At 45.6% G+C, this 21,307-nt stretch overlaps 1 protein-coding gene across 4 annotated transcripts in view; it reads right to left on the bottom strand.

Moving 5' to 3' along the window:
• ELF4 (E74 like ETS transcription factor 4) overlaps positions 1-21,307 on the bottom strand; it is a 289,452-nt gene that overhangs the window by 136,929 nt on the left and 131,216 nt on the right. The gene's annotated exons all lie outside the window — the stretch shown is intronic.

Raw genomic sequence — 21,307 nt, 5'->3', positions numbered from 1 at the left:
TGGCACCCAACAAAGAGGTGTGAAGTGCTATAGAAAAGCTGCAATACAATATAACCCACCTATGCCAGGTGGCAGATGAAATGTAAAACATGGCTAAAAGGATAGGAAAGGGACTGATTGTATTGTAATAGCATCTGTATAGCATGTACTACTCGAATGAGATAGCATTGCACTTTATGGGGAGTATCGCAATGCCACAGAGCACAAGGTTAGTGGTTAATCCAGTGGTTATTGGTTACTGTCAACTTAATTGTGTCTCTGACTAATGCCATCGCTGCAACACAGTAGAGAGCCTCTTGCCTTGAAACCAGGTTGGCATCTAGTCGGGTGATTGGATTGTTGCAGGGGCCTCAAAGTATTCCCTAAGCACAGTATACACAGAGTATACATTAGGAATCAGCAGACTAGGGTTTAGGCGTAACATCTGCTGCGTTTGAGCGCGAGTACGACACTTGGAATGACCGTGATGGCACTAGTGCAATCAAAAACAAGATGTACCTGTGGGATGTGAGTGCTTCTAGCCGCTTAGACTAATCAGACAGAAATTAAAGCAGAATCCTGTAAACTGAACTTATTTACATAGGGGTAATTCTAAATATCCAGCCCATCTGTATCTACATTGGACATCTCTGCCTGTAAGCCTAACGCTTTCCACCAATATCATCTTCTGAGAAAATACATTTTGGTGCAGAAAGTTAAGCTTCAACTCCCCATAGTGACACATTTAGTCAATGTGGTTTTATAAATGGTACAAAGTAGACAAATCTATAAGATCATCGTCCGCTGTAGAGTCCACGCCATAGCCTTTCTCTTCTACGAAGGAACGTTCGGGAGGTCTGAGAAGACTTCTAAAACAGTGCTATAGACTCATTCATAGTACGGCGATACCTCATGTTTGTTCAATGTGAAGGAAGTTCACAGAGTCCCATGAACATGGACTAGCAATTACACTACAGTAACCCTTGATTTACTCATGTCTGAAGCCCTCGGCTTCCAATGCTGGTAGGTGATGCTACTCAACTGGTCAAGCCCCTCCATTCAATCTTCACAATAAACATTAAAACACAAAGGCTCCACGGACCAACTCAAGCAACAGAAAAACAGGGTGTCTGAAACATAAATAACTCCAGCAAGGAGATGGCTGCCAAACATTTAAAGGCACACTCGGCTCCTGCAGAGAAAATCCAAGGACCTAGAGTAGAGAATCTTAAGTGCAGTATACTACCCTACGTCTTGCTTCAAAAGTCTTACCATGAATCACAACTCAACGGAGGTAGCCGGACCGACAAGATGTAAAAGATAAACAATCGTAGTGCATTGGTTCTCAGAAGCCGTATATGTACAAGAAAGTCTACTCTTGTCTCCGAGGGGAATATGTAAACATTACACCTGCCAGGCCATAGGCAAGTACATCAAGGCACACGCACAGTGGCAGCAGGCAACTGCCCAAAGACTCCTGCACATAAGACCCATCTCTAACCCACTCCCTTCAGCTGTGATTCCCATTCAGTGGAGAAATGCACAGGACCAATTGTATTCACTGCAGACAAAACGTACAATATCAGACCATAAACACTGAGCACGTTCAGAGATGCCTCACTGCAGTCAACAACAAGATGGCACACACTACATTTCACATTACTAACCCTCCCCACACCAGACTCCTTACCAGCCCCCATCCAAAGACTATATCCTTAAATAGAACACACTGGCAAAGCCAAAAGGCTTGGCATTGGCAAGTGTACAATTCGTTAAACTCTTGTTTTAACAAAACTAATAAACACAAAAGTCAAATATTTATAGAATATGAAAATAAAGGAGTTTTCCAGTAGTCCTGGAACACAAGCCATGACACTTAACCCCTTCCCCGCTCATGACGGAACCACTCCGTCATGAACCACGGTTGCGCTGTGCTCATGACGGAGTGGTTCTGTCATGCAGCGGCCGTTGGCGGCCGCTCCGCCCACGCGGCGCTAATTCGCCGCCTGTGCGGGCGATTAGCGCAGTGGGCGGAGACGTGACGGAACCACTCCGTCATGAGCACAGCTCAACCGTGGCTCGTGATGGAGTGGTTCCGTCACGAGCACAGCGCCACCGCACCTGCCCCCAAACGCCCCCCCGCACCCAGCGCCGCGGCGGAATTCCTGCCGCGGCGAAGGGGTTAAGTGCGCTCCTTTTCAGGCCACTGTGGACATTTGATCAGGAACAATGCAATAACTTGCAGTGCAAGACAGTAAGAGTATCACATCGGTTGACCTATTGCCCCATGCTGTATGCCTAACCTTTACTGTCCTTGGTTCTCCCTAAAACCATTGAGAACTGTGTGAACCAGCAACCAATGAAATTCATCTCTAGTTGGGGCTTGTCAGTCCAGCAAGAATGCTGCATGAACACATCCACTGAGCAAGAAATGAATGTGACCTTTGGCATGCTCGACACAGGAGACTGTTCAGTCTCCTATACCTCCTGTGCGTTCCAGAATAAAGCCTACTCCAGTCCAGGTACAGCCATGTGCACTGTTGATCATGTGATATTCAACAACAGCATGAAACCCAAATTCTTATCGACAGCTAAGCAACTGGAGAATGGTTGTTCTTTCACACCAGTGCTGACATGATTAAAACTGAAAGATCCAAATCCACGCCCCCCCCTTTCGTATGAAGTCAATTAAATTCAAGTTCATGACTTGCAGATCACAGCAGATGTCAACTGCATTGTTTATCTTACTGAGTCATCCTGTCCATATGCAACAAATATGGTGGAAGGAGTGTGAAACCAACACTGCCTTTTGCGAAGACAGCCCAGCAGAATTAGACCGTTAAACTATATCTGTACTACATGTAGGAGAGTAGGATCTGCTTCTTATAGTTACCCCCACTTTTTGCTGATGTTTCACTGCTTTTCGACTTTAGTCTGTCTGGGGCCCTACTAACCAGGACCCCAGCCTAGCTGCTTCCTCTCTAAATTGATTACCAGTACTTAAGGTACACTCCAGATTCGATTATGGGGTTCCCTTATAAGTCCCTAGTATATGGTATACTATGTACCCAGGGCATAGGTACCCCAGTGGCCTACCAGGGGCTGCAGCATGTATTATGCCACCCCTGGGAGGCCTTCCAAAATGACACCACAGGACTACTACTGCAGCCTGGGTAAGGTGGTGCATGCACCCCTTACTGAGATATAGGTCCACTATATCTCTCCATATCACTGCACATATTAACCTATCAGTCACCCCTATGGAAGGCCTTACCAATCCTGAAGGCAGGGTGCTGGGTTTTATGTGAGAGGGTGCCCATGCTTGAGCAGAGCCCCTCTGCAGCCTTCGGAACCTTTATTCCGGGGTTGTTTGTGATGCAGCCAACCATATACTCTTAAGTGCATTATAACCAAACGGTAAATGCTAACTTTGGGATGGCTGCAATGAAACATGTCGTGTTTGGTGTCAAACACCTTGGAATCATACCCCCTCACCAGTAACTGGTGTGGGAGTATGATCCCACCCTTCTAGAGGGAGAGACATGACAGCACCAGTCTACCCGGTACCAGCTAACAGAAACCTGGCATCACAAAATGGATGCTGCCAGCCACAGACATGAGTCTGCCCTCCTCCTGCTGGACGAAACTATGGCAGGGGAGGCCTGGACAATAGGTTTCCTGTCACAGGGAGGTGTCACCACCTCCCAGACAGGCTTTAGTGTATTGGGGCTGGGTGGGTGCACTCCAAGAGTGCTTTGAAGTCAGCACTGGGGGCACATTTGGTGTCCCTGTGCATAGTCCAGCTCAAACCGGTTGCAGGGGCTACCAGCCCCTGCTATGGCGCGAAATTGGACAAAGGAAATGGGTGTAGCCAACCCTCTTTCCTGACCCTCCCGTAGGTGGGCCCCTAGAGTTTGTCCCACCCCTTCCTTGGGTATAAGATAAGATAGGAACCCCTGGCTACAGGACTTTAGATTACACCTGGACGAAACTCTGATATTGAATCCTGGAACTTCGACGATCTACATTGAACTAGATGACTGAAGAATCTCCCTTGGAGTAAAGGAGATACTCCCCTGCAAGGCAGGCACCAAAGACGCCTCTGACCAGTTTGCATCTCCGAAGCTGCCGCCGGACTCCGAAGAATTTTGCAACACAGGATGTGGGTTTCCGTGGACTTCGAGGTCGATCAGTGCCCACAGCAAGTCTGAGGCCCGTATCCTTCGTGGCGACCGTGCAACCCGAACCCCTGGACACCGCGTCACTTTGCAGAAGCATCAGCTTTTCAACGACTCCTGCAGCTGAGCTTTGGGTTACTTGTAGCCTTGACCCCGAGCAACATTTGCACGAGAAAAAACACAAAGGGCCAGCTCACGGAACACCCGTGGAGTGTAGGCGGGCAATCTTTGGTGCAAATGTAGTTAAGTATATGCACTAACCTATTTTTACCCTAGATCATCGGTGTTTCCCCCTTCTGATCCATCTAAGCAACCCTCCCTATTGCCCATTCCATCAGGCACATATAGGCCAAACTACTTTTCGGGCCCCTCACACACCCATCAAGTTACTGATCCTTTTAGGTGGCACTATATCCCTCCTAGTTTTAATAGGAATTCTAACAGAGGAGGTGTTAATGTGAAGCCTTCTAATCCTTTAGTGTTGACGAACAGGTTTGAAGCTTTCTCTAACCTGGCTGACTGCGATTGAAGGTTAAAGCCCCTTCGGGGCTGTGGGGGACCAATAGGTTTATCTAGCCCCAAGAACACCGCTTGTGAGAGGAGTATGGAAGCCCACGGAGCTGTTCCTGCTATCACAGGACCAACAACTATAAGTGGATTTGCTAGCGGCGGGAACGTATCCACCCCTCCCTCTACCCCCTTGGACAACAGTGTTGTAATCCCCTCGATGATAGACCACCTAGTCCTACCAGAACCTATAGGTATTCAAACCATGCTGGACTTGGACAGGCCTGCAGCTACCCCCTCAGTTTTGCAATTGAAAGATAATGAAGCTTTACATCTAGTTTCTTGGAACGTGGCGGGTCTGCAAAGAAAGTTGGTCTTGCCTGAATGGAATGTCTTCATCGATCAATTCGATGTATGCATATTTCAGGAAACATGGAGCGTTTCTCCATTATATAAATCGGGATACACCACTTTTTTCATACCAGCCCTGAGTAAGGGCAGGGGTAGACCAGCTGGGGGTCTGCATGTATGGATCAAGATCGCCCTGAACCTTAAAATAACTACTCACGACTCCGGATGTTGCGACATCCAACATATCTCCCTTGAGGGGGGAATTAGTAGGATTGACCTATTTAATGTCTATGCAAGAGGTACCACAGGGGACATAAATTCAAATACCATATCTATTTTAGACCAGGCATTGGTTACTTGCCCCCCCTCCTCTAAAATTATAGTGGGAGGGGATTTTAATTGTACCTTTGAACCACTAGAAGGTGACGATCCCTTGGGTATAGAGGAAGTGGACTCTAGATGGGGAATCCCGTCCCTGTCTTTGCCCACAATCAAGAAATGGTCACCTAGGGTTATACAGATTAACTCCCTTACCGTAGAACATAACCTCAGGGCTCTCAATGGTAGGACCCCTTCTGACCCTGATGGGGCAATGACCTTTAATAGGTTAAGCAGCCCGTCAAGAATTGATTACATCTTATTAGACGTGGAATTATGGTGCGATCTAGTAGATATGGTGGTGACTCCTTCACAGGACAGTGACCACAATCCCTTATGCATGTCGATAAGATGGGGGAGGCGGAATAACAGAGAGGATATCGCACCCGAGGTCTACTAAGGAGGTGATACCTTTCCAGGGTAATCGAAGACTTAAGTGGGAGAAGGTTCAGTCGCAGGCCCACAATTTGATAAAAATCAGGACGTTTGTTGAAGACATTAGCACAGAAATGGGGGTGTTTGATCCGGACCTAGCGCCTGAACAGGGCACGCTTTTTGTCCAGGCATACAATAGTTTAACGGAGAAAGTTGGGGAATTTTTCCTCTTAAAAGGGAATAATAAGGTCAAGAGTGGTGGCAGGGTTAACAACAAAGCTATATCGAACAATCCCTGGTACACGGCGCATTGTAAAGCTACAAGAAATGAGATTAGAATTGCCTTGCGTCAAAAGAAACAACTCCGGGTTAGTATAGCCAGGAAAGAATACGCTAGGGCCTTGCAGCAAGCAAAACGTGTATGGGAAGAACAACGCTGGCAAGACCTCAAGACAGCTTCTAAAGGAAAGAATTCCTCGCTGTTTTGGGATCTGATTAACAAAGCCAGGCTGAATAGCTCTCGCCCTTTAGATAGCCATATAACAGGTCAGCAATGGCATTCCCATTTTTCTTCAATTTATGGTGGGTCAGAAACTTCCCTTGCCCCTACTCCTTATGCCTCCAGTGTCCACCCCACGCTCCCGGTCAGGGAACCCTTTTTGCCATCGGAGGTGCTGCTAGCTATTAGTCATCTTACACCTAAGAAAGCAGCTGGCCCAGATGGGATACCTGGTGACCTCCTTATGGAGGCTCCAGAGTTATGGGCTAAACTCATTGCAAAAATAATGAACCTCATCTCCCATGGTTACCCTGTCCCAGTTTCGTGGAAGGGAGCGGAGGTAATTACTGTCTTTAAGAAGGGTGCCAGAGACGACCCTGCCAACTATAGACCAATCAGTTTGATTGATGTGTTACAGAAGGTGGTTGGCAGGGTAATCATATCTAGGGTCGGCACCTGGATGGAAGAAATGCATGTGTTGTCACATCTCCAAGCAGGGTTCCGGCAAAAGGTGGGCACGATGGACCAGGTCTTTCGCTTTTCCGCGATCTATTGGAAGTCGGTTACTATCAATAAAGGTAGTTTATACCTGGCTTTCATTGATCTTAGGATGGCCTTTGACCTGGTACCACGCGAGAGGTTGTGGGAGGTTCTGGAGAATATGGGGTTTCCTGGTCCCCTCTTGAGTTTAATTGTGCATCTCCATGAGGGGAATTATGCCAGGATTAGGTGGGGTACCCAAGGGGAATTAACTGAAAAGATCCCCGTGAAGAGGGGTGTACGCCAGGGATGTGTCATGGCTCCTACGCTGTTCTCTCTTTTTGTGAATGGAGTGGTGGATTACTTAAGAGAAGAATCAGCTGACGCCCCATCCCTGGCAGGTGTCAAAATCCCCACTCTCCTCTTCGCCGACGACACTATTTTAATTTCTAAGTCGCCGTCTGGCTTACAAAAGCTCTTGAACCGATTTAGTGCCTTTTGCTCTGATAGAGGTCTCACTATCAACACTCTAAAAACTAAGCTCATGGCTCTAGCACCTTCACCCAGATTTAGAAATAACCTTTTACTAAATGGAGAGCCCTTGGAGCAGGTAGACTCTTATGACTATTTGGGCATCAGGGTCAATAGTCGCATGAGCTGGAAGGATCACTTGGCTAAAATGATGTTAAATTATAAAAGAACTTCTGGGGCGGTTATGAGTGAATATCGCAAATCTAAAAGCAAGCCCCTCTCACCGCTCCTAACTATTTACGAAGGCCAAGTTCTCCCGTCCGCTCTATATGGCTCAGAATTATGGGGGTTTGAAAATACTGCAGAGCTGGACAGAGCTGAAAACAAGTTCTTGAGAGACGCAGTAGCCCTCCCAGTCTCCACTCCCCTAATTCCTTTAAGGGCTGACATGGGCAGGCGCCCCCTTAAGGATCTAGTGCGCTTACGCCCGTTACTTTTCTGGGTTCGTCTGTGCAGGACAAGGGAGCTCCTGGATTACGCGGCTGCCCTAGATGAATTAATCCAGCTAAATACCAATAATAGGATTAAGTCGCTGAGCAACTTGAAGCGGTTGGTGGTGCTCCTGGGTTTGAGCGACTCATGGGCAAACCAATCACCTCCGCCCAATATGGTGATTAAAAAGCTCTACTGGAATCTAGTACAGCAGGAGACACTTTCTAGTAGTTCTGTGGGCTCACTTACTGAGCGCTTCTTGTCCTTCAAGTGGTCAAGGAGCTTTGAACCTTTTTTGGATTACATCGAGCAGCCATTAGATAGATCTCTTTACTTGAAGGTTAGGCTTGGGATCCTCCCAGTAAATGATTATACCTCGGGGTGGAAAAAGAATGTCGGCAAAATGAGCTCATGTCCAGGCTGCGCAGCCCCTACAGAGTCAGTGGCACATTTCTTTTTTGCTTGCCCAGCTTATAGGGTTGCTAGGAGGATCTGGCTAAAGCCATTATGTAAGAATTTGGGCGTTAGATGCCACGTATCGGCTTTGCGGATACTTACCACCGATACCTCTTCGATTGCCATGGTCTGTGGAGTCGCAAAATTTTTGGGCAACGCTTGGCGATCCCGCATGAGGTGTTGTAAAACCCATTCTGAACCACTTATTAGTTAAGAGTATTGGTTAGGATTTTCATCATGTTGATATGCGACTGTGCTTACCCTTAAGTGGTCTAATGCTAATTGTGTTTTATTAATCTCTTGTTTGGAAATTTTATACTGTATTGTGTTATTAATTGCTCTTTTATGATGAATCTTCATCGAATAAAGAATATTTGGATTAGTAGTGAGTGTTTAGAAATAAATACATATATTTTATATATACCTTGTGTGGTACTCCTTTCATTTAGTAATTCAAGAGGTTATAATCTGGTAAACCAAGCTGCTTTACATTCCTTCAAGACTTAGCCTGAAGGCTGCTCTCCATAGTTACCACTAGGATAGCTTTCAATAAAGGTTGTCTTTAAACCTATCATCAATAAGGGTTGTTTGGACTGATACAAGGTGCCCACTATAACTAGTGGACAGCATATACCAGGCCAGCTTCTCACACTACATTTAAATCTGGCTGGACCGCGGACATGCTCTGTTGACAGGTCTACAGAAAAAAGATTTGCCTTGATAAGAGCTGTACAATCCTCGGGTCTCAGTCACTGGATGTTCTGATCAGGTGTTCCTAGCCTTGCTCTCTTCACAAGCCAAATGTCTGTTCAAGATGACCTGGCTGATCTACAAAGCTGTATACCCCATCTCTCTTAAGCATTTGGTGGATAAACGCTCAATCTCACAAGATGCAGATCACTTCCATCAAGAAGGCACTACTCCTGTAAATGTGGAGCGTCAACAAGCCACAGACACTTGAGAATTATCGGGGTGTGGCCCTCAGATTTTGGAACGCACTGACAAGTTCTACCAAATAGCTCCCCACTGACCTCAACCTGGTAATTTTTATGTTCTTTCAACCAACATTAAAATGGTCCCAGTAATGCTTTGTCGTTGTTTGACTTTGGAAATATCTCCCCCATCCCACATTAGTGCTGCAGGGTCTGTCAAAGGCCAGTTCCTGCTTTCATACTGCAGGACCTGTCAGAGGCCAGTTCCTGCTTTCATACTGCAGGACCGGTCAAAGGCCAGTTCCTGCTTTCATACTGCAGGACCTGTCAAAGGCCAGTTCCTGCTTTCATACTGCAGGACTTGTCAAAGGCCAGTTCCTGCTCTCATACTGCATGACCTGTCAAAGGCAGTTCCTGCTTTCATACTGCAGGACCGGTCAAAGGCCAGTTCCTGCTTTCATACTGCAGAATCTGTCAAAGGCCAGTTCCTGCTTTCATACTGCAGGACCTGTCAAAGGCCAGTTCCTGCTTTCATACTGCATGACCTGTCAAAGGCCAGTTCCTGCTTTCATACTGCATGACCGGTCAACGGCCAGTTCCTGCTTTCATACTGCAGGACCTGTCAAAGGCCAGTTCCTGCTTTCATACTGCATGACCTGTCAAAGGCCAGTTCCTGCTTTCATACTGCATGACCGGTCAAAGGCCAGTTCCTGCTTTCATACTGCAGAATCTGTCAAAGGCCAGTTCCTGCTTTCATACTGCAGAATCTGTCAAAGGCCAGTTCCTGCTTTCATACTGCAGGACCTGTCAAAGGTCAGTTCCTGCTTTCATACTGCATGACCTGTCAAAGGCCAGTTCCTGCTTTCATACTGCAGGACCGGTCAACGGCCAGTTCCTGCTTTCATACTGCATGACCGGTCAACGGTCAGTTCCTGCTTTCATACTGCAGGACCGGTCAACAGCCAGTTCCTGCTTTCATACTGCAGGACCGGTCAAAGGCCAGTTCCTGCTTTCATACTGCAGAATCTGTCAAAGGCCAGTTCCTGCTTTCATACTGCATGACCTGTCAAAGGCCAGCTCCTGCTTTCATACTGCAGGACCTGTCAACGGCCAGTTCCTGCTTTCATACTGCAGGACCTGTCAAAGGCCAGTTCCTGCTTTCATACTGCAGGACCGGTCAACGGCCAGTTCCTGCTTTCATACTGCATGACCGGTCAACGGCCAGTTCCTGCTTTCATACTGCAGGACCGGTCAACAGCCAGTTCCTGCTTTCATACTGCAGGACCGGTCAAAAGCCAGTTCCTGCTTTCATACTGCAGAATCTGTCAAAGGCCAGTTCCTGCTTTCATACTGCATGACCTGTCAAAGGCCAGCTCCTGCTTTCATACTGCAGGACCGGTCAACGGCCAGCTCCTGCTTTCATACTGCAGGACCTGTCAAAGGCCAGTTCCTGCTTTCATACTGCAGGATCTGTCACCGAACAGTCAATGGCAATGGTATATCCAACCTCCCAACACACAAACGTTGAAAGCTGAATTGCCCATGGTTTGTTGGAGGCGCCACCAATCGAGGCTCCTTTTCTCAAGACACCTTCTAATCAGTCCCATTCCATGCAAATCCAGAATACTCAGTGATGATCCTCCCTCTCATCTTGCCTCAGATGAAAGCTTCTGATTAACCTTAAATACCCTATTGGGCGGTAAAATGGCAGTTATCATCCCTCTTCACGGCTCTTAGCACAAAATGCCAATATCTACCTACAACAGCCCTTCTCGAGCCCTGATACACCAACTTGTCTAATTAATTTATCTCCCATTTTTAATAAGGCAACTTATGCATATACCTTACTGTGTGTGACATTGTAGCATTGATAACCAGGAAGCCAGTCAACAACTCTAGTTACTGGCCCTCATCCATCTTAAGTGTAAGGGCCATAACAAGAGTTATTGACTGCTCCTTAGAGTACTAATGCTATTAGTACATGCATGTGCTAGCTCCGTCATCGCCCCTGCTTCTGCCACTCTAAAAAGGCCATTGTATATTTTGAGAGCTGTGGCGGAGAGCCATTACCGGAGGTTAAAGGCTGTATTTTGATTGGTAGGATTGGCTATCCTGCACTCGGCATTCCAACTAATGTGCAATAATTGTTCTTTTTTATAACCAGCATTATCTAGCCAGCATTCTTCCTCAGCTGATGCACAGCACGCTAAACTGGTTGTGGTACATAGCAGTTGGTTCATTTCCGCCTCTTCTGTTTCCCATCCCTGTACTAGGTGCCCATCGCACTCTGAAAGCAGGTAGGACCAGTTTCACACACTCAACAAAGCCACACAAAGAAATGTGTTGGTCTGCGGTTCTCTGTGTACGTGCGTCTGTGTTCAAGTCTGCTGGCTCGTTTGTGTCTTCACCTTTAGAGCAGTTTGTGTGTCTTTGGTTTTGTGTATTTATGTGGACGTTGGGACGGATTTCAAGCAGTTTACTTTGAAACAATGTCAATTTTTTTGATGATAAAAATAGTACGTATGGTGAGACACGGCTGGGTGTCGTCTGTCTTCCTCCAACTGCTTACTGGGACTTACAGTTATTGTGCAATCGCAAACCCGCCCATGAATTATTTCGAAACCAAAACCACGGAACACACTGCAAGGTTTGCAGTTAAATAAAACTGTGACTCACATGTCAGGTGATTTTTGTTTTGTTGGGCAATTCCCTGTAGCCTCGGGGCTACTAATCCATCTGCTAGGCCTTAGCTGGAAAGTGTTCCTGCTTGTAAGGGCGAACATACATTCACTGAACGGTACTGAAGTGAAGGTATCGGAGGGCGTGTACGCCTTGTCCAGTGACTAAAAGATTTTGTAGGCTCAATGTAACTGAGAACTGTAAATGCGGGGGAAGGAAAAGGACAGTAAGGGAACTCTCCCTCTAGGGCAGTGAAATTATGCTGGGTGGATGCAAGAGAATGTGTCGAGGCCTTTCTGGCTGGCCGATGGATGTTACCAACAGCTCTGGGCACAAGCCACGGAAGTGAAAGTCACACTTTCTTTCCCGTCATTCAGAAGGGTGGGCTAAGGAGGGTGGTCTGAAGGTCCTCATAACGGTGAGGGGAAGGGGTGACTTGGGGCATTTGGTGAACAGTGGCAAACATACAGGGCTTCTGCCAGCACAGAAACAGCATCTGCCGCACAGGTCAGCTTCCACAGGGGCTCTGGCAGCCATCTTGACCTGCCGTAATTCCTCATCCTGGAGAGGGAGGGGCTGGAACTAGGAACGGGGATGAGGTAGGTACTGAAAAAAACAGGAAAATAAAGGGGAAGAGCAGTGGCTTGGTTCTTAAGTGCCTCACTGCGATGATGAGGGAGGGGCCCAGTGCAGAAGCAAAGCACCAGATTACCAGGTGGGCACCTGAGTCACCAGAAAAAAAATGAGCACGAAAGAGTGTACTTGTGGATGACGAGTTACAGACTGAAAAGAAAATGTTTGGGCACAGGATGCCCCAAAACGTGCAGCAGGAAAGAGAGGACAAACACACGTCTGACAGAGGCTGAAGTGGGGCTCTACAGGGTACCAGAGCTGCTATCGAGCAGCACAAAGGAGTGCCAGGGCTCGGCCATGGAAAAAGAAGTGAGAAGCAGTACAGGCAGCAGCCTTGCCCCCAGGGAGGGATTTCAAGGTGAGTGATGGAATGCGGCCACCCACACAATGGGAGTAACAGGGCCTGGGCGTCTCCACTTGTCCGGACAGATGAAGTGAACGTAACACAATGAACACTGCAGTCGGGGATCTCCTAAGGGGACCAGAAAAACAGGTGTCTGTTTGTGCATGAAGACCCCTGGTTTCTATTCACAGACCTGGTGTGAAATGGTGCACGTTCAAACACAGAAGGGTGCAACGAATGAGAAAGACTGCAAAGAAGCCATGAGACGGAGATTTGGGAATGTTATGTTTGGTGGGTGTGTTTACGTTAGTGCGGTCACCCAGTAGTGGAATAAAAATGACCGGAACCCGGACATCGGGACTTCCGGTCACCTCATGAATATACGTGTCTTTCAGTCCATTATTTGTAGCTGTGAGGCCCCCCCTTGATTTCCCCCACACGCAACAAATTGGCGACGAAGGTGGGATTTGCCTTGGTGCCTGCCGCCACCATTACCTGCCTTCATTTCGCGGTGGTGTCCCTGGTCAGTGTGTGGTGTGCAGCATCGGCGGCAAGTGAGGCGGTGTTTGTCATGTTTCGCTATCCGCCTTTGTCAGTGTGCTGTGTTCCTGCCTGGTGAACATCGCCTGCGGAGATTGGCCCCGCCCGCCCTGCGTTGGGCGGCTGTGCCACGCCTCATGGGGGCCTGGAGGTTATTTGTTTGCGACCTCGGAATGTCTGGAGGCCGCCGTAGTGAATGTATTTTTACTCTGGGGTTTGGTGCACGACGGATGCGGATGTCAGAAGGACATTGAGGTTTTTGTTCTAAAACAAAACGACAGACACCTGGAGAACCACAGTAAGGAGGTATGACGTTTGTGTTTTGGGACACTAATTGACATACTGTTACAATGATCCGGTGCTGCATGAGATTTCCTGCATACAGTGGAAGGCGATCTGTGTTTTGAGTGGGCACTTGAGGCAATTTGACATCTCATGAACTTGAGACTTTATTGTGTGTGTGTGTGTGTAGGACATCTGTACTTCACCATCTGTCATTTACCATCTGTCATTTGCCATCATGTCTAGTGTGCCACCTGTCAAACCGTTACTACTTGATGGGCAACCTTCAGCGCAGGCGGCTAACTGGAGGGACTGATTAGAGCGCCTTGAGACCTACTTTGCAGTGGTGGGTTTGCCAGCTGAAAGCCAATGTCCCATGCTTCTGCACCTGGGTGATGCTGCGCTCCACAAGCTTGGGAAATCAGTAGTGGAAGCTGGACCGCCGCATACCTACGCAACCCTGAAAGCAGCCTTGACCGCACATTTTGGACATCTCACTAACCCAGACTACGAGCGATTCCTCCTGCGACAGGCGAGACAACTCCCGGATATATCTCTAGATGATGTCTAAGCTCGGCTAAAAGAGCTAGCAAGTACGTGCACCTTGCCGAATGGGCAATTTATCCAGGGGTGTGCCTCTGCTAAATTATGGGAGCACATACTCCAAGTCCCAGAGATGGCCATGGCAGACATGCTGACTATGGGAAGATCAAATGAGTTGTCTAAGGTGCAGGCGGCGCGCATGGAAGCGTTGTTACAGCGCCAGGTGAAGGTGGAGCCAGTCAATGCTATGGCGTCTGATACTTCTGCTAGGAAGATGGTGCGTGGCAAGACACCTACATCCAACAGGACATGCTATGGATGTGGTGGGCCTTTTCCCCATCAAGGCCCGTGCCCTGCTCAAGGAAAAAAGTGCTCTGCATGCAATAAACTCAATCATTTGGCAAAGGTGTGTCGCTCTATTGCTCGTAGGGGACAGCGGATCCCGCAAGTCAATGTCTTGGACATCCCTCACTCTGTGGAGGTTGATGGAGAGCGCTGTATGCTGTTTTCCAAACTAAACACCATCCGCCCAGAGCTTTTTTTTTACACTAAAGTCTTTTTCTAAATCAACTAAGTTAGTTGATATTTGGCGGCTGTATCACCCTACTGAGAAAATGTTTACTTTTTCCTCAAACCCTCATAACTCTCATTCAAGATTAGAGTATTTTTTGGTTTCTCGTCAATTAATTCACTCAGTTATTAATCCTCATATCTATAATATTGATAATTCTGACCACGCTCTTATTTCTATGACCTTACAATTTGGGTTAGACTCTCAAGCTCAATCCAGATGGCGTATGAATTCTCATACTGTTCTTAGTGATGATAATAAAGCAAAAATGTTATCAGCACTACAGGGTTATTTTGATTTTAACCCAGAAGGCTCGACGTCCTTGGTAACTAGATGGGATGCCTTTAAGGCATATATCAGAGGGACATCTAACTATTATTGCTCATGAAAACAAATCTTTCAAATCTAAAATGAAAGATTTAGATAAACAAATTGCGAAATTTGAAAGCCTTTTTCATAACAACTAATGATCTTCAAATTAAAATAAAATTGCAAAAGCGAGTTAGGAGTTTAATTCCATATTAAGCAAAAGAGCTGGTATACAACTTTCTAATACTAAAGCTAAATTTTGCTTTGATGCTAATAGATCTTGAAGGCTTTGAGCTAACTATTTACATATAAAAAAAGATAAAAAAAAAGCTTTGATTATAGTTCTTCCAAAACCTAACTAAGACTCAACCACTGTATCAAATTATCGCCCCATTTGCCATGGTGGGGAAAAATTGATTCAATAAAAATGGTAATTGCCCCCAAAATCTTTTATTCCCTAGCTATGATTCCTAGTCAATTTCCTATGCAGTTTTATAAGAGTATTGATCAACATTTTTCTCAATTTCTTTGGAATATTAAAACTGCCCGTATAGGCTTCAAAAAATTAGAAATGGCTAAATGTAATGGAGGGCTTGGTTTACCATATTTTTTTAAATTATCATAAAGCGTTTATATTAAAACAGAGTTCTCTTTGGTTTAATCATTCCCATCTAAATAATCTCCCTACCTGGCTTCTTATAGAAAAGAATCTGATAAAACCATTTCCATTACCAACTTTACTAACGATGTCTAACAAGTCAATATTGCTTAAGAATTCTACTATTTTGAAATCTACAAAATTAATCTTCCATGATTTAGATGCTCTTTTCCAATCAACTATTTCCTATTCTATTGATATGTCATTATGGCATAATCCTAAATTAAAATTAAATTGATCAGTAAAATATTGGAATTCCTTGATCAAAGCGGGTATTTTTTAATTAAAGGATATTTACCACAATAATACTTATCATTTGATGATCTACGTAATAAATATAACTCATCCCCCACTGATTTAGTTAAATATGAAATCTTATGTAATTCTATTCTAGATTCTTTTCCCAATAATGTACACATTTCTGAGGGAGTATAGACTCACACCCCACTCAACAACCCAAGCCAGCCAGCTCACTCTCTGTATTAACCGAGCGGTGAGTGATATCATACCTCAAGTGGAACAGTCATCAAGCCTACAAGACTGTGTTGTGGTGAAACTGAGGCAACGGCATGCCAAGAATGACCACATGTCCAGGGTCCGTGGAGCAAAGACAAAATCCTTTGTTGTTGGCGATGCAGTGATGGTGAAGAACCGCTGTCCATGGGGTAAATTCACGCTCCCTTTTGAGTTAGACCCCTGAGTAATACAGGCTGTGAAAGGAACAATGATTACGGCCCAAGGTCAGGTGAGACCATCACAAGGAATGTATCATGTTTTAAGGAGTACAGAGATCCGAGACCAGGGATAGAAACACCCTTTCCGGATGGGAAGGTGGATTCCGATGGTGTCTGTTTCTCTGGAAAACCCTGATGATGAGGTCTTTTTGCCAGGGACATTAGGTTTGGACCCTTCTGTAACGGTTACCTGTCCGGCCCCAGAACCTCTTACCCAGGAAGTCCTTGATGATTGTGCGCGCCCACGTTGGACCAGTGAAGAAGTCGCCCTGGAGGTCGATGGTCGGCGCGGGGCTGGGAGGTATCACCTCCAACCATGCCATGCAGTCTCCTCCCGCCTGAAGGACTTTGTGTTGATCTTAAGTCTCAACCAGTGTTCTAGGTGGTTGTTTTCCATTTTCTTTCTTTTTCTTTCTCTCTTTTTTTTTCTTTTCTCTCTATTTTTTTTTTTGTTTCTTTCATTTGAAATATAGGTGGAATGTTATGTTTAGTGGGTGTGTCTCCATTAGGGCGGTCATCTAGTAGTGGAATAAAAATGACCGGAACCCGGACAGCGGGACTTCCGGTCACCTCATGAGTATACGTACGTGTCTTTCAGTCCATTATTTGGAGCTGTGTGCCCCTCCCCTTGATTTCCCCCATGCAACAGGGAAGAGTTCAAGGAGGTACACCTTCTACTGCATGAAGGGGTTGCAGAGGGGAATACACAGAAATGACTATAGAACTGAGCAGTGCGTTATGTAAATGAGGTAATTCAGGAAAAAAAACCTCAACAAATAGACTAGGGCCAGAAACCCAGAAAAGTGAAGTGAGTGAGGCAGATCACGTTACATGGCAAGGCGTGAGTATGTGCAGAGAGAAATCCTGGCGGGAGATAAGATAAGTAGAAGATTAGAAAGAAGAACCGCCAAAGATCTCGCTTCAGATGTCATCAGTCACAGATCCACCCCCTCATGGGAGGAGAGACTGATAGAAGGCAGAGTGCCACATATTCTTGATGGAAGACAGACTGCACACATATCCTTGATGGAAGACAGACTGCACACATATCCTTGATGGAAGACAGACTGCATACTTATCTATGCGAGTACAGGGCACCTTGGTAATCCTTGCTTGAAGACATCCTGCCCACTTATCTATGTGACTACAGGGCATCTTGGTAAGAGAAGCGGAACCAACGTAAAGAGGAATAGGAGGCAGGTAGGGAGTGACCAAGTGGTCCATAAAAGAGATAAAGAGGTAATATTTGTTGTAATTTTTGAAGCCCCTTGGGCTTCAAAACCCCACCCTGTTATATCAGTGGGCTGAATAAACTCAGACAGTTAGGTCAGACACAGTGGGCAGGTGGAGAAGAGCGCTGAGGAATTAGGTGGTGACAGGTCACGACTCTAAGTAATTTGACAATAATTAGTTCAGAAAAAACAACAACACAAGGGTCCGATCTAGGAATCAGCAGTTGAGACTTGATGAGGGTGCGCCGTTTGAAATGTTGAGACCAACTGTGCCTTTCATTTGCTTTTTCAGCAGCTTAGGGCAGTTGGGGTTCTTACATATGTGCTGAAGGATATTTAGAGACAAAGGTCTCTACAGGTAAAAAAAAAAGGAAGCACATTCCGTGGCTATTAATTCAGCTAAGGATACAGTACTGTCTGAGAGCATGTGAGAAGGGGGAAGAAGCCACTGATTTCTGTACGAAGGAAGGTGTAAAGCAGTGCCACTGGAATTACGCAGCATTGGAGTACCATATAATGCGGCATGGTTGACTAAATAATGCAGCAAAGAAAAGGCAAATTGTGATTAAACCAAAGGCAAATTAATCTGTGCATTGTGTCAAATTTAGTACCCAAATATTTGTATATTTGTATGCCCACCGATGTAAAAATATCCTAATGTTAAATAAAATATGTTTCAAAGTAATAAAACTATCTATATTCAGATCATATTCAAAATGTTTTTCATAAGCCAGTATTTAATCACTTTGTCTAATGTGAAGGCACAGGGACAGCATATAATAGTATTTCTTCTAACTTGGAGCTTGTAGAACATATGGAATACCATATGTACCCATCTTGTAATACAATGCGCATCTCTTATTCTGTGCATCCCAGTTATGCTTTACAACGTTGTAGTTGTTGGTTTACTCCATCAAGCCGCATCACCTCATCATTCCTAAAGCATTAAAGTCAAGCTTTCGCCATATCTGGTCTACAGAAGACTTTCAACAGTGACCTCCTGAGGCTCCAGACCGTAAGGTACAAGAAGGAGATGACAAGACGCCGATACTCCTCTTGCTACGCTCCTTGGATCTGGAATGGTCTTCCCGCCAGGATCAGACAAGAGCCCTCATTCTTTCTCCTGAGGAAGAAGATGAAGACCACCTCCTCAAGAACCCGTTGTGCATGTGACCTTTCACAGCTGGTCATTCCCCTGCCCTGCCTGCACCCCCCTCTTCTGTACACTTCTTATCTGTTGCCCCATTTGTCCAGCGCTCTGTTGCTCTGTAGTGAGATATGCGCTGTCCTGATCCTCATCGACATAAACATGCATAGATGCTATATGTTCAAACTGTAGGATCTCTGGAGGCACAACTTTTCATTATGAAACATCCCTGCAGAAGGGTATAGTACATTACTTGTCTCTTACACATCTCCGTAGGAAGCACTTTAACTCTGAAGACATCACAGAAAGTGTCTTAGAGTCATCTAAACTTTGAGTGTCTCTAGAAATAACTGTGACTTTGAGAACAAAGTCTGTGCCATAAATAAATGTGCATTTCCATCAATACTGAAACAAAATATTTTCACAACAAAGAAGGAACCATTCTTCCTAACTCTGTGAATTACATTCAAATATGTAAGGCTTGTGTTTACAGCTACAAACAAACGCTCTTATCCAGTCCATCAACTAGGGATACTAACGTCATCTCAGAAAATGTTGCTTCCAAGACTCATCTACTTTCAGTGGCCTCGGGTATTTGATTGGTAAAGTACAACGATATAACATTTAGCAACTCAGATTACTTCTGATAAGATTAGATCCATGTGCTGTTCTTAAAGACAGAAATGTGGATGAATACATTTACCGAAGTGCTAGAGCAGGTTGTATCACACAGAACTGGCTTGCCAGAAATCAACAAATGAGTGTGTTTGCCTGGGAGACTGCCAGAATAAATCAAAGTTTGAATAATGTCAAAGTGCTAGGGAATTTAGGACTACTGCGATAGATAACAAGGGTTAGGTCTTGGGGTGTCTCTGGTATCCAGCCGGGGAAGCTTGGAGGAGGTCCGGTGGGTGCTAACAAGAAAGTGATATTAGTCATTTAGGACTAGGGGCTCCAGATGGGGTGCGGATAGGTCCCTTATTTGAGAGATGTGGGAGGCCAGTAGCCAAAAGGGCTAGCAGAAGAGAAGGCATTAGAGATAATGGTGGTTGCTCAATGTGTAGATATAGGAACATGTATGTACTGACTTTTCATTTCCGACATTTTACTTTGTAAAGTGACTGGACCAAGGACGTTCATTTATATAATATTAAAACTGCCTCAGGAATTAAGCAGATTTGTATACACCTATAAAGGCTTTTAAGCGTCATTCTCGGCACTTCCAAAATGGAAGAAGATAATGCATAAAAATAAAGGAAAGAAAATGATGCTTGCCAGTAACAATGCACCCCCATAGTTCCATGATTAACCTTATGCAGAGATGCAGCACCCAGGAATCGACTCTTACACACTTATACACACTGCAAAATGTGTACTTTACAGCTTTGCATAGTATCCAGAATTCTAAATCCCACAGCTGGGGCAAATATGTAGTAAACATATAAAAGTATAGGTGGGTAATAGTTAATTACGGGGATGCCTTTCACCGAGGGGTTCTGAGTGACATCAAATAGACAACGAGAGCAAAGCTCGAGTTGTCTATGATGTCAATCAGAACCCCGAGGTGAAAAACATCTCCGTAATTCACTTTTTACCCATCCATAGATTTATGCTATGTATGGCCCCCAAGATCTTCAGTCCCTTAGCTACTGTGCAGGGGCAGAGGATAATGGGAGAGATATACATAATGGGAGAGCTATACATAGCATGCCCTCTCCTCCCTGACGCAAATGTGAAAAATAAATATCTCACCGGCTGCCCGTAACCAAACCCACTACCTTCCTCCGCCCTCCTGCAGCAATGCGTTCTGCTTTCAGTCAACACAGACCAGCAGAGCTGAGCTGACAGGCTCTCAGAGCCCTGCCACCAGGCCTGGAAGGCCCTTATGATATCGCAACGGTGGGTAACCAGTTTAGTTATCAACGTTGCGATGTCATAGCACTGGGTTATGACTTTCAGAAACTGAAATAAACAATAGAGGCTCTCTATTGGAGTCATACATAGCAAACATATACGTGTACACTTGTCCTTCTTGCATTCTATTTTAAAACCTTGTTAAGGGCATACAGCCTATGGTTCTCACAGTGCCTTGCTGCACTGCCATGTCCAAGCCATCCTAAGTGTGACATTAAGGGGACTGATTTGCACTACCTGGTTTGTGAGAGTCTCTGCAGGACTGCATCTGAAATGAGAGGGACTGTTTCACGAACCCAACTACTGTACGATGCACACAGACTGTTTAACAAACCCAACTACTGTACGATGCACACAGACTGTTTCACAAACCCAACTACTGTACGATGCACACAGACTGTTTAACAAACCCAACTACTGTACGATGCACACAGACTGTTTAACAAACCCAACTACTGTACGATGCACACAGACTGTTTAACAAACCCAACTACTGTACGATGCACACAGACTGTTTAACAAACCCAACTACTGTACGATGCACACAGACTGTTTCACAAACCCAACTACTGTACGATGCACACAGACTGTTTTACAAACCCAACAACTGTACGATGCACACAG

This window comes from Triturus cristatus, chromosome 5_2 (genome assembly GCF_964204655.1).
Source record: "Triturus cristatus chromosome 5_2, aTriCri1.1, whole genome shotgun sequence".
NCBI lineage: Eukaryota > Metazoa > Chordata > Amphibia > Caudata > Salamandridae > Triturus > Triturus cristatus.
The sequence above is the reverse complement of the archived record's forward strand: the minus strand, read 5'-3'. Positions and strand labels throughout refer to the sequence as shown.